Here is a 14,296-nt window from a genome sequence, read left to right on the forward strand (position 1 = left end):
AGGTAAGAACAAGTATAAAAACTTTTTAAAGTACATTTGAAGCAAAAGGCCTGTAAGAGAGTCATTTGTGCCACTCAGTGACCAATGGGTAAAAGGAGTGTCAGGGAGGACAAGGAAATAGCAGAAAATCTAAATTAATTATTGGACTCTATCTTTACTGAAGATGGTGTCTAGGTCATACCCACACCAGAAATATTTTTTGATGGTGATGACTCTGAGCAACTAAATGGCATCACTGTGAAACTTGAGACGTGATAACTCAGACAAACTAAAAAACAAATCACCAGGACTGGATAGTAATCACCCCAGAGTTCTAAAAAAAACTCAAAAATGAAATTGCTCACCTGTTTTTTGGTGATTTGTATTCTAGCATTTAAAACAACCATGGTATCAGAAGACTGGAGGATGGCCAATGTGATGCCAATTTTTAGAAAAGGCTCCAGGGTGTTAAGCATGCCGTCCACGGCAGATCCGTGGCACGGCGCCCTAACCTTCTTACACAGACTCTAGCTTCTGGTTCCTCGCTACTGCCTATCTCCAGACCCAGACCTCCGCTACGCCTGACTAAGCTATTGCCTATCTCCTCGCTAGTGGCGGTGGGCCACCAGCCCCGACCTCGTACCGCCCCCGGTGCCTCCGGCTCCAACACAGTCCCCAGTGTTTCAGGTCAAGATGCCATAGTTCATCGGGCCTCTCCGTGTGGTCCGCGGAGAGATGCCACTACCCGCGCCGCATCTCTGATCCTAATGAAGGGCCCGCAGCAGGAACTTGGCCGCGGCCCCGGATGATGACGTCAAACTCTTTAGTGTATTTAAGCTCAGGCCTCGCTCCATAGTGTTGCCTTTGCAACAGGTCTCCTCACTATTCGAGTACTCGTTGTTGCTCGAGATTCGTCTCTACTCTTCAGTCCTGACCCTTGTTGTTCCAGGTTCCTGTTCTCTTCGTTTCTGCCCTGCCTATGCTTGGATTGACTACATGGATTCAACTTCGCTTTGCCCGACTACACTTCTGCCTATCTCCAGACCCAGACCTCCGCTACGCCTGACTACACTTCTGCCTATCTCCAGACCCAGACCTCCACTACAATTGACCAACGCTATTGAATTCTCCGTGATCAGAACTCAGCATTGCTTGCCATGACTTCCTCTTTGCCGCTGGCCCTGATCCAAGTCTGTTATTGATGCTTCTCCTAGCCAACTCCCTGGACCTGGACTTATTAAGCTTCGGCCTACCTTTGCTCAAGCGCCCTTATCAGTCTCTGTTCCATTGGCACCCAAGTTCCAGTACCTTACCCAGTCCAGAGTAGGACTACCCCACCTATCGTCTGCTGTCTCTGGGCTGAACCAACCTTCTCTGATATCCAACCTCGAGGCCCACCTAAGTCCTGCCGGCCCAGGCACCCAAAGGCTCAACCCGCTGGGAACAAGGGCTGGTATAAGTGAAACTCCAGCAGCCTCTGCCTATCAGCCCACTCCACCTGCCGACAGTGGGGACCCATAGGTCCTTGCCTACGGGTTGCGTCAACCCCACCTCGGCCCAGGGGTCCACCTCCGACACAACAGGTTGCAAAGGCCATGGACTCAGTTGAGCCATGTGCCCTCCAGGCCATCCCAGGCCTGGCATCCAAGGTACAAGAACAGCAGCAATTTCTCAAGGCATTGGCCTCCTCCATGGATTGTCTCCAAGGCTGGCTTGATACCCTCACTAATAATCCAGTTTCTATTCCGGATCCTCCTCATCCACAGCCATCTCCATCAATGCCGCGAGCCTTGTTGGCCCTCCCAGCGCCCCCGTGCTTCAACAGTGACTCCAGACTCTGCAGAGGGTTCATTAAGCAATGTTATATGCAATTTGCTCTGCAGCCCTCCGTTTTCCAGGACGAATTGACTAAGGTCACCTTCATCTTATCCCACCTCGAGGGGAAGGTGCTGGCTTGGGCTTCCCCCCTGTGGGAACGCTCAGATTGTTGATGAAACTGACTCAGTTTGTGGCAGTGTTTTGATGGACTTTTGATGATCCTGGTTGACATGCCATGGCAAGCACTAACTTACTACATCTCCGTCAAGGTCAAAGAAGTCTCTTCGACTATACCATTGAGTTTTGGACTTTGGCTACTGAGCTCGCTTGGCAGGAAGACTGCCTCCAAGCTATTTACCTAGATGGACTCTCCCCACAGCTGAAGGATGAGTTGGATGCACAGGAGCTCCCTTCCTCTTCTGAAATGCTGTCACAGCCTCTGTAGACCAAGTGGCAATGTTTGCTTCCTTCTTAGTCTTCGCTGATAATGGAACAGTCAATGAAGAGTAATTTTTGATGAAGGTCCTGTAGTAGTTGGCAAATCCCAAAAATCGTCTTAGAGCTTTTAGGCCAGTGGGTTGAGTCCATTTTTGAATACTCTCAAGCTTCTGAGGATCCATTTGGAAACCTTTGTTTGAGACAATGTACCCTAAGAAGGGCACGGAGTCCTTGTGGAATTTGCATTTAGTCAACTTGGCATATAAGTGGTTCTCGTGAAGTCTCTGCAGAACTCTTTTGACATCTTCCTGATGGGTCTGCAGGTCCTGGTAGAGTAGATCATGCAGAATATAGTTCATCATGTTTTGGAAGACAGCCAGGGCGTTGCACAAGCTGAAGGGAATCACCAGGTATTCAAAGTGTCCATCCCGGGTATTAAAAGCTGTCTTCCATTCATCGCCAGAGTGGATGCGAACTAAATTATACGCTCCCTTGAGGTCAAGCTTGGAGAATATCTTGGCTCCCTGTAACCTTTCGAATAGCTCCGAGATGAGTGGTAAGGGATAGCGGTCCTTTATAGTGATCTCATTCAGACCTCTGTAGTCAATCATGGACGTAATGTTCCGTCCTTCTTCCCCACAAAGAAAAAGCCTGCACCGGCAGGAGACTTGGATGGTCTTATGAAGCCTTTCTGGAGATTCTCTCTGGATATACTCTGACATCGCTTTATTGGGTACTGCGGTGATGGACACACCCACAGGGAGGAGCCTCATGAGGAGCCGAAGTACTAGGCTAGACTCTATACATGCAAACACAGAAAATTTGTATTTATTATACAGCTCGGTGGTACTGCCCAGCAGGGGCAGCAGTGAAGTAACTTAGTAGAAGCAGTCCAGGGGTCCTCTGCAGAGGAGACTAGTCCCACACTCAAGTAGATGGTAGGCAGCGCAGGGTAGTAGAGGAAAGTCCCGGATGCAGACTCTGAGCGCTGAAGCTGGAGGTGAGACAGACTGATAAGTTTAGTTACTCACTGAAGTAGATAGCTGTATTGATGAAGATCTTGGCAGGCAGAAGTAGATCAGTAAGGCACCAGAGTAGGAAGAGCAGGCCCTCGAGGAACGAGTACCTGATATCCCAGATTGGTACCTGTAAGAGAGCATAAGGACCCCCGAGGAGCGGGTACCCAGGTTAGCAATGAATTACCCCGAAGGGCAGAGAGAAGGCTTCCTATGGCAGCTAGGAAGCGGCAGAGCAGCTTAGACCAGAGGCATTCCAATCCTTGCTAACTCAGTTTGTTAGCGAACGAAGAGCAGGCTAAATACCCAGATGTCGTGATGTCACTCAGAGGTGATGCCCCCGAGGTTCTCGCCATGACGTGGATAAAGATGTGGGTGGCGGGGGCGAGCGCACCCTAGGAGGCCCTCGGGAAATCCATGGCAAATACCGTTGCCGTTGCCATTCTGGGGATGCCGGAGACAGCGGCATGAAGATGCGGCAGCAGCCATCTTCCCAAGGCTTGAGGAGAGAGAAGGAAGAAAGGTGAGGCACAGAGGTCGAAGCCGTCTGAGACCGACGGACGCAATATCTACAGATTTCATCGTGGATTTGCCGCCTTCCAAGGGTCACACTGTAATATGGGTAACCATAGACCGATTTTCAAAAATGGCCCATTTCATCCCTCTACCGGGTCTACCATCTGCTCCAGAGTTAGCACGTTTATTCTTCCATCATATCTTTAGATTGCATGGCCTACCCAAGGACATTGTTTCAGACAGAGGTCCCCAGTTTGTTGCAAGATATTGGCGTGCTCTTTGCTGAAAATTCAGTATCAATATCAGTTTAACAACTGCCTATCATCCCCAAGCTAATGGACAAGCTGAGAAAATGAATCGCTCCTCGAAGGCCTTCCTGCGCGCTTACATCAATGACCGCCAAGACAATTGGTCCGAACGTCTATCCTGGGCAGCATTTTCTTATAACTCCCATATCACTACTGCTACTGGAACATCACCATTCTCTATTGTCTATGAGAAACAACCACGACCACCATTGCCCATACTTCTCAGTGCCATCCCCTGCAGCACAGGCTACTGCGGATGCCCTTAAGATGTTATGGGAGCAGACAAATCTCCGCTTACGTCAGGCCGCTTCCCGAGCCAAGAGAACTGCTGACAGTCGACATCGCTCAGCTCCTGAATTCCTCCTTGGCCAGAAAGTCTGGTTAAGTACTCGATATATCCGACTTTGAATACCATCCCAGGGATTTGCTCCTCGATATATTGGTCTTTTCTCAGTTACCCAAAGCATTGGACCTGTTACATACCAGCTTCAGCTGCCTCCTACACTGGGAATGCATAATACATGAAATGTATCGCTTTTAAAACCTGTGGTTCTAACCTGGCCTGCCCGGAAGGCACCTAGCCACCTCCATTGGTGGAAGAAACTGATACGACGTCAAGGTACATGAAGTCCTCTACGTCCGCCGTAGGGGCTGCCAGTGAGAATACCTCCTTTCCTGAGAGGGTTATGGACCCGAAGAAAATTCGTGGAAACCAGCTCAAAACATCCTGGACAAGACTCTCCTCCTGAATTACCATTGTGCCCATCCAGGCAAACCCTGACCTCCAAGAGAGAGGCTTAAAGGGAGGGTACTGTTATGCATGCTGTCCACAGCAGACCCGCGGAGCCATCCCCTCACCTTCTTACACAGACTCCAGCTTCTGGTTCCTCACTACTGCCTATCTCCAGACCCACACCTCTGCTACGATTGACCAATGCTATTGACTTCTCCGTGATCAGACCATTGCTTCGATTGACCAACGCTATTGACTTCTCCGTGATCAGATCTCAGCATTGCTTGCCATGACTTCCTCTTTGCCGCCGGCCCTGATCCAAGCCTGTTATTGATGCCTCTCCTAGCCTACTCCCTGGATGTGGACATTATGCTTCGGCCTACCTTTGCTCAGGCGCCCTCAGTCAGCCTCTGTTCCATTGGCACCCAAGTTCCAGTACCTTACCCAGTCCAGAGTAGGACTACGCCACCTATCATCTGCTGTCTCTGGGCTGAACCAACCTTCTCTGATATCCAACCTCAAAGCCCACCTAAGTCCTGCGGCCAAAGGCTCAATCCACGGGACCGAGGGCTGGTATAAGTGAAGCTCCAGCGGCCTCTGCCTATCAGCCCACTCCACCTGCCAATGGCAGGCAAGGACCTACGGGTTATGTCAACCCCACCTCAGCCCAGGGGTCCACCTCTGATGCAACACAGGGGTGATCCAGGAAACTATGGACTAGTACGCCTGACATCTGTGCCAGACAAAATGGTTGAAGCTATTCTTAAAAACAAAATTATTGACTACATGAATATACATGGTTTAATGGGGTATAGTCAACATGGTGTTTGCAAAGGGAAATCTTGCCTTACTAATTTACTAGATTTTTTCTGAGGGTGTAAATAAGCATGTGGACAATAGTGAGCTGACTGATATAATATATCTGGATTTTGAGAAAGCATTTAACAAAGTCCTTCATGACAGTCTCCTCAGGAAATTAGGAGGTCATTGGATTTGAGACAGTGGCCTATTGTGGATTGGTAACTAGATAAAAGACAGGAAGCAGAGGATAGGACTAAATGGTCAGTCTGCCAAATGGAGAAAGGTTGTTAGGGGTCTGTATTGGGACTTGTGCTATTTAGTATATTCGTAAATGATCTGGAGAAATAAACAAGAGAGGTGACCAGATTTGCAGATGTTACAAAATTGTTTTGTGTTGTTAAAATAGCAGAAGATTGTGAAAAACTGCAGAAGGACTTCATGAAACTAGGAGACTGGGTTTCTAAATGACAAAAGCAATTTCATGTGGACAAGCGCAAAGTAAAGCACATAGGTAAAAATAATCCCAATTACAAGTAAATGATGCTGGGTTCCGTGTTAGGAATCACCACCCAGGAAAAAGAACTCAGATCCCTGTGGTCAATACCTTAAAACTTTTGGCTCAGTGTGTGGTAGTGATAAAAAATGCAAATAGTATGTAAGGAATTATTTGGAAAAAAAATAGAGTATAAAACTGAGAATATCATAATGTCCTTGTATAGATTCATGATATGACCATACCTTGAGTATTGTGTGCAGTTCTGGTCATCTCATCTCAAAAAAGATATAGTATATAGTAAAGGTACAGAGAAGGGCAACGAAAATAACTGATGGAAAAGCTCCATTATGGAGAAAGGCTAAACAGGTTAGGGCTTTTTTGCTTGGAAAACAGACAATTGAGAGGGGATATGATTGAAGTTTATAAAATCATGAGTGGTTTGAAACAGGTAAATGGGGAATGGTTATTTACCCTTTCAAACAATACTAGGAGTAGGGGATACTCCATGAAACTAGCAACTGTTTTAAAACAAATTGTAGGACATATTGTTTCACTCAGCATACAAGCAAGCTATGGAACTTGTTGCTGGAAGATGCTGTTAAAGCAACTAACATAGAGGGGTTAAAAAGAGAATTGGACAAGTTTGTTAAGGAAAAGTCTATAAAGAGTTATTAGCCAGGTAATCTTGGGAAAGCCAGTGCTTATCCCAGGGAATGAGATGCAAGAAATAAATCAACTATTGGGGATTTGATGGGTACTTGTGACCCGGACTGTCCACTGTCAGAAACAGAATGCAGAGCTCGATGGACCTTAGTCTGACCCAGCATGTCACTTCTTGTGTTCTTAAACACTTCCTGATGTCTAATTTCCTTCTTTGGTAGCTATATTTGTCCATAATTATCTATGACAAAATTTGTGAATTTCTATCTAATAAGTATATCAATACACATTAGAGACAATTTTTCCATATAAGTAAGAAATGGAATTAGTTGACAACCTCACGAACTAACCAATGACAAGGGAGCTTCAAAAATGCTCAGTGGCATCACAATCTCCTTCAGATTTTATCTGAAATGGCTTGTTTCCCCTATAGGAAATAGAATGAAAATGATATTCTAAGTGTCAGGGGCATTAAAATCACATAAACAGTGAGACAGGGAATCACTAAGTACTCTACTGTCTGTGGCACAAAGCTGAATAAACCTAAATGAATGGTTCAAAGTTTGCTAGGAGGGAAGGTACATATACATAAAATGATCATACAAGGTCAGTTTCTCAATAGAAAATGGTTCATCAAGCATAGAACTCTATCTCTGACCATGGCCAATCCAAGTCACATGAAAATACCATGCTGATCCTAATAGAGAGATCTATTCTATGTTGCTCATGTCCAGATTAAAAGGTAGCAATCCCTATGACTACTGAGCTAATAATTGTTAAAGGACCTGTCCTCCAGAAACTTGTCCAAACTTTATTAAATTCCAGTTATATTACTAGACTCTATTGCATTCTTCACCATCCAAATCCAAGTGTATTTAAATTTTTCTCTGGTGTATTTTTAGATATGTTTAGTGGTGTGTAGCTTGATTGGTAGCTATGAGTAGAGCAGTATTGTTGCAAATAGACAATGTGTGTAAAGGTAATGTATGTATGTAAGAAAATGCAAAGATGAAGTATGAATGAAAGAGAGGAACTTGTAGTTAGTGAGAGTGATACAATGGTTGTCTAGTAGTTAGGTTCTGCCAAAATGCTTCAAAAAATCGAATGCCACAATATATCCAGCAGAGATAGAGTATTGTTTATTTAAAAGCAGTTGAAACTGTACCATTGAGATCTGTGCCCTGACACTTCAGTGACATTCCATGTAAATGGTACATAAAAGGCAGTATGGCCCAGCTCACATTCGTTTCTTTTTTTCCCATGAAAATTACTTCAACATATTTTCTCCAGTAGTCCATAAAATGGGAGCTGAAAAGTAAAAGAGAAATCCAGCAAGACTTATTTCTGCTTAATATATATTGAGTAGAGGGCTTTGACAGGCGAATAAACCCCATGTAAGTACATGGGTGAATAAACTCTTTTGGGCCATCTGAAGGACTGAATTGGGATGAAAATTAAATATCTACACTAACTCCCCAGGACAGAATGTCCAGTCTATTGGATACAAAGTTCAGATGGCTGACGTTTTAAAAGAAGAATGGGTATCCTTAAGTCATCCTTACTCTAAACACTGGACTCAGCAGGGGGGTAGCTAGAGCATTATGCATGAGTTTTCTTTATAGAGTGCTACATCTGGGTCAGTAGATTTTTGTAAAAAAAAAAAAAAAAAAAAAAAGTCATGTTAAGCTTCTCAATAATATCATTCTGTCCTTTCAGATGAGGCAGAACATGTTTCATGCCTACAGCAGTGTTAAGCATGGTGCTCTTAAGAAGCAACTCATCACCAAAGGTTAATGTTAAGAGGCCTGTTACTGCCTGGAGAAAGAAGACTAAAATGTTTATCATTAATAAGGTTAAAAGTAAAATATTACAGTAAGACAATCCATATGTGTTTGTAAAGTGAGAAAAGATTGTAAATTTTTTTCTCACATCTACTCTTTCATTAATCAAATAGCTAACTCTAGAAATCTATGCCAGAGAAGCACACCAAAAAGTATAGAAAAGAAAACAAAAACTATAGCTGAATGTACACAAAAATGGCATACACCAATATGAAATAATGATTTTGAATAGTATATAATGGAAAATCATTTATTCTCATTACTCATTTAAAAATGTAATTGCTTTGCATATACCTTTGAATCCTTACTTGCATTATTGTTGGGGGGGGGGGGGGGGGTTCAAATTGCAATTCTGAATGTCAATGTGTTTGACTTTGCTAGATCTTAATCAACATATTATCTATAGCTTTACCGAGACTTAACGTTTCCTTTTTTTCCACCAGTGGACCAGTAGCAGTGCCACATGCTGTCATACTGATCTGGGTTTGATTCCTAAGCCTGGTTTCTGCTCCTCAGACCAGGACTTGGGGTGCCAAGGAGGCAGTGCTCACAGTTTCTGAGAACTAGGAGTCCCAATCATTGCTAAACAGTGATACCTACTAGTCAGGTAGCATACACGTGTATTAAGTTCCAAAAAGATCCACAGTTTGTGGTCTCTGGTCAAGGATGATTTCTGCAGTGACTTGGCTACATGGTAAATGGTAGGAGGCTGCTTTAAAAATAAGCAAACTTCCAGATGGTTGCTCATGAAAGCTACTTCAGATTCAGCAAGAAGTCCAAAATAGCAGGAGGAAGTAGCAAGGCCAAAAATGGTTCCTTTTATAGATAATACTGTACTAATGCATATACTGATGCAATGGACTTTGTAAATGCTCTGTACTGATAATGGGTCAAAAATGTGGTGATTTCTTTTAAAATGACATAATGAAAAGTACAATCTAACTTACTGTATTTATCCAAAGTGACAGTGCTTCAGGGTTCAATAAGCTCTCTTTTGACTTTTATTCTTTTAATGAATAAACATCTGCACAGTATTATGATGCAATGAGAACTTACTAATAAAGCACCAAAGCAAAAACAATGAACTAGAACTATGCTTGCATTGACTTGTCTTCCTGTTCAAAACAAATGTGCAGTCAGATGTAATTTTTTTCACTAAATGGCAAATGGCATGATCTTCAGTAGCATCCACTGCATTGCCATCATTAATCATATTTCAGTATTTGTGGTGGGTAAAACATGTCACATAATTAGTGAAATGAATTATTTTACTCCCCTTTCATGTACCTTGCATATTCATTAATAGTGACAAGAATATAATTCAGACAAAAAAGATAAATACAAGTAGATTCACTCATGCTCAAAAATGGCCAGGGATTGGCTCTGCTTACTATAAAACAGTTTCCCAGTTTTGAAGAAAACAGTCTAGCAACTCAAATCTCTAATGGTTTTTAACATACAATAAATAACAAGAACAACAAGGAAAAGTACCCATCCCTGAAAACAGAACTATTATCCTAATAGCTGGGGCAATTAAATAAACCTTGGTGGTTATAAAGCCCAGTTACATAATCCCAAAGCAATAAACTGTGTTTACTTTAGCATAAACCTAAATGCAGTTTCCTGAGTTTTCACTGGTCCACTTGCCATATTGCAAACATACAGTACACATTGCTAATTCTCACCTCAGTTATATCATCAGCTTGAAAACACTTACATCCCCCTTTAGCTACACTGAAAACATTATACATTGCTGTAATGTTGGGATCACTCAGTTCTCATCAAGAGCCATATGGGACCAACATGTTATATTCTACATTAAAATATGTACTGATTTGTTTCACAAATTATTACTTTAAATGCAAACAATTCATCCCAAACTTTCAAATATTAGCTGAGCAATATATCTAAGTTACACTCCATTCTTCTGAATCAACCACACTGTGGAATTCTAATACATAGGATATGAGCTACATACTAAAACAGTCCAGGATAAAACCTAATTAAACAATTTATTCATATACCACATAATCCCATTTTCTTGGTGAGTGCACTTACATTCATCCACTGATTTACACAAAGTTATCCTAATACTATTTCCATTTTCTTCTAGCTGAACTCCTAACTTGCATAATCACTAAAAACATATTTCTGCTGGTTGTGTCTATAGTTTATGGTTAAACAATGATAAACATTAACATAACAACACTCAGTGTCATGAACGGTCTTTGGAAATCAGGTCAATGTTAAGCTGAAAAGTTGAAAAAAAATCAGGTAAAAGTAATTACCACCAATGCAACATCCAGTTTGTAAAATATTATATCAGCTCCTGACAATACTTTGCACAATACCAGTCACCATATAGTGAAAACAATGCATAAGGTTTCTATATATGAAGGAAAAAAATTGCAGACATTCTCAATTTTTATCTTTTGTGTACAATGGGAGCAGTGTATAATTCAAGATACTTAAGGTTCTCAGGTGCTTACATCATGGTCTCTCACAGTTCATGATAAATTTATTTAAGCACTACATATAAAAAATGTTGATTTATTGTCAATCAAACTTTACAAGTGCTGCTGAAAGGAGCATTTTAAAGAGTTAAAACTAATCAATCTAAATGTTAATGTCTAAAACAATCTAGTTGGCAAGAGAGGATCCAGATAACAATTACCATTTAGTCAATAATAATTTCAGTTCGTCTTGTGCTGTGAGGAAAGTCCATCAGCCTAGCTATTTTAAGGGACTTTCAGTGCAAAGGTTGATCTTGTTTTTTAAAATAATGGTTTTGCAAGAGTAAAAAAACAAAACCAAGATTCCTTAATTACACAGCCAGTATTTGCTGTTGGTTTTGGTTTGCATTCAACAGATTAATTTTTCAAATCATAAGGGCAAGAAACGACAACTGTAACTACACATTGCACAGTGTTGAAGAAAGAAGTCAACATGAGCATTATGTCAGGAATCAGGAAAGTATAAATGCAAAGCTTTTCCCATTTTTAAATGGTGTGTACGTGTTCCATGTAGTATCGCCCTCACTGTAATTCAAATATCGTTTGGAGCAAAATCAAACTTCCATTTGCAAAGGTGCACTGTCATAACAACAGAATCCCACCATACAATTTTGAAGTATTAAAATGCATTTAAATGTAGAAGCTTAATCTCATTTGTAACATTGAAAGAAAGCCTTACACAGGTAACAGCCACAAATTCTTCCATAATATAGACAAAAAGCAGCTAAGAGAGAGAAGTGATTGGGACCCATTGTTTAACCACTCTTAAATCATTTTTCATTTTAAAAAAATAGGTATCCCGTCTCCTTTCAAATGAAATGATCTCTCTCCGAACAAAATAAATCCTGGCGGCTTTATGAAAAGAGGCAGATAAATCAATAACAGCCACCCTCGTGTAGAAATGCAAGGGGGGGATTAAAGAACCAGCAATAGACAGAATGTGTGGTCTTAAAAGAAGAAACCTGACACATTGCATTGATCCGCTGTACTACTTATCAGAATTTCAATAGGGTTACACACCAGATTGACCTAGCAGGCTGATGAAATTAAAACACTCAAGTTCTTTGTAATCAACTTTCTCTCTTTAACCCTAGTGGAACTGAGAGGACCGAGGCTGACTCACAAATTTCCTCAATTTGTCCTTTCCCTCCAGTCCCACACATCCAAGAAATCCTATGCCTTCTCTTAAGGCTTCTGCTCCTACTCCAGCTGTTCTCACACCTGCTGCAGAAACACAGGCACTGCACCTGCAGACATTACCAATAACTCTATAAATTGTACACTAGCCCATTTACCAAAAAGGAATTTCTTCTTTATCCCACCACCTTCTAAACTAGGAACAGCACAACTATCCCTCAGACTTTATATTGAGCTATGACTTTATAGTAGTAACACTAGAAGAAAAAAATGAAAAGGGAGGAGACGATGAGAAAACAGGACTGCCGAAGCCCAATGCCATGTTATCAGCTTTCATTGTGAACTGTAGAGAATGACCTACCTGTAGCCCTGCTTCTTTTTGGAAACACCTGGCAGCCTCCTTAGGGTCCGGGCTGAGCACGCCACCAAGTCTTATCTCAGTTGCATTCTGAAAAGCTGAAATTTGTTAAGATCCACTTTCATGGAGTGGTTTGCTTTCTCTTCTCAGATTTCCATTACCCAGGAGAAAAACAGAAGCGCTAAGATCCCAAAATTGGAAAATATAAGGCAGTTTTGTTTTATATATATATGTGTGTAAGATAATAGAAGAACCTTGAGCAAAGAAAACAAAAAAAAAAAAAATTTAAAAAAGTCTGGCATAAGCTCTTTGTCCGGTTCCAACCCTTCCTCGGATGAGTGCACTTTAGGAAATTCTCCCAGAACTAAAGCACCTCGTACAGCAATTAACAATCTTATTCCATAGGTGAATTGTTTGATTTTAATACATTTCAGACTTTCCTTTGCCTCATCCTTTCTCTTGGGAAACGTAATTGGCCGGAGAGCCTCACCTTCAGAAAATGAGCCTCCAGTGCTGTAATTCGAGCTCTCTGGGCTGCCTGCTTGGCTGAGGGATCTCACTCCCTCTCTCCTTATTAGCGGAGGTGTGGGAAGCTGCTGCTGCCGCTGCCGCTGCTGCTGGGTTTTAAGAAAAATTCACAGCAACCACGCAGAGTGATGAGGGAAATAGTCCTTTCCTCCCCAATATTTTACTTCACATTGATGTCCTCAGTGATCCCGCTCATAAATGTATATGGTTGATCCTAGATTCTGACAATCCGATTCTGGAGTATAAAACTCTGGTCCCAATTAATAGATCCGACTGTACACTGTTGTAGTGATCTTTAGCCCTTTTCAGGATTCCTACTGTCAGAGTTTCATAAAGACTAACAACTAGCTTCCATGAACAACCGTGGGCTGAATTGTAAATCTGCGAGATAGCTATGAAGCAGTAAACAGCTTCAGCAGTCAAAACAGAAAAAAGGGGTGCTGGTGCAAACAGAAAAACATGTCATCGGCTTTGTGCTTCATTTGACAAGTGGCAGAGTGAGAATGGTATAAATTAACTCGACTGAATATTATCTAAATACAGTATGCATTTTCTTTAAAAACGAAATGCCCTACATGATATGCAAGTACTGAAGTGGTTCTCTCTCTCTCTTCCTCTTTTTTTCCCTACTTTTCTCCTTTCTTGATTCCCAGCGGTGAATGAATGAAATCCCTCCAGAATGCACAGGGAGGCCTGAGAAAGCCCACGCAGCTGGAATACAGCAGGACTCAGCTCTTGTTCTTGCGCTACTCTGGAGTCAGGAATCGTCCTCAAAGCTCAGACTAAATCCAGCTGTGTTCCAACCTCCCTGGAAGCTGAAGCTGCAGCTGCGAGGAAGAAACAGAAAAGGCAGCATAAAGAATTTAAAATTAAAATGAAATATACTTCAAACCAAAAGGTGTACTATGTCTCCCTCAAGAGGAAATACAGAGATAAAACATCTTATAAAAGCATTAGCAAATACTGTACTGGTTTCTTTCAGAGAAGTCCTTAGATGCCCTGGAAAAAAAATATCCACATGCCTTTCACATTCTTGTTTTGATGTTCCACCTTTTTAGAATCCCTTTACTATACAACAGCTACCAGTTGTATATGGAGTCCAGTTTGCAATGGAGTCCAGATTGGTATCATAGCCAGTGTAAGAAGTGTAGACA

The 14,296-nt window shown here is 42.0% G+C and overlaps 1 protein-coding gene across 3 annotated transcripts in view; it reads right to left on the reverse strand.

The window, feature by feature from the left end:
* Positions 1–13,965, reverse strand: part of TAFA2 (TAFA chemokine like family member 2) — a 505,302-nt gene extending 491,337 nt beyond the window's left edge. For 2 of the 3 annotated variants that reach the window (XR_003858735.1, XR_003858732.1), the window contains exon 1: positions 12,618–13,965. The gene's annotated coding sequence lies outside the window, so the exon portion shown is untranslated. The remainder of the gene's footprint in view (positions 1–12,617) is intronic. The other variant, XM_029616859.1, reaches the window with a different exon arrangement.
* Positions 13,966–14,296: the final 331 nt, after the last annotated feature.

The sequence above is a fragment of the Rhinatrema bivittatum genome, chromosome 9, assembly GCF_901001135.1.
Source record: "Rhinatrema bivittatum chromosome 9, aRhiBiv1.1, whole genome shotgun sequence".
NCBI classification, from domain to species: domain Eukaryota; kingdom Metazoa; phylum Chordata; class Amphibia; order Gymnophiona; family Rhinatrematidae; genus Rhinatrema; species Rhinatrema bivittatum.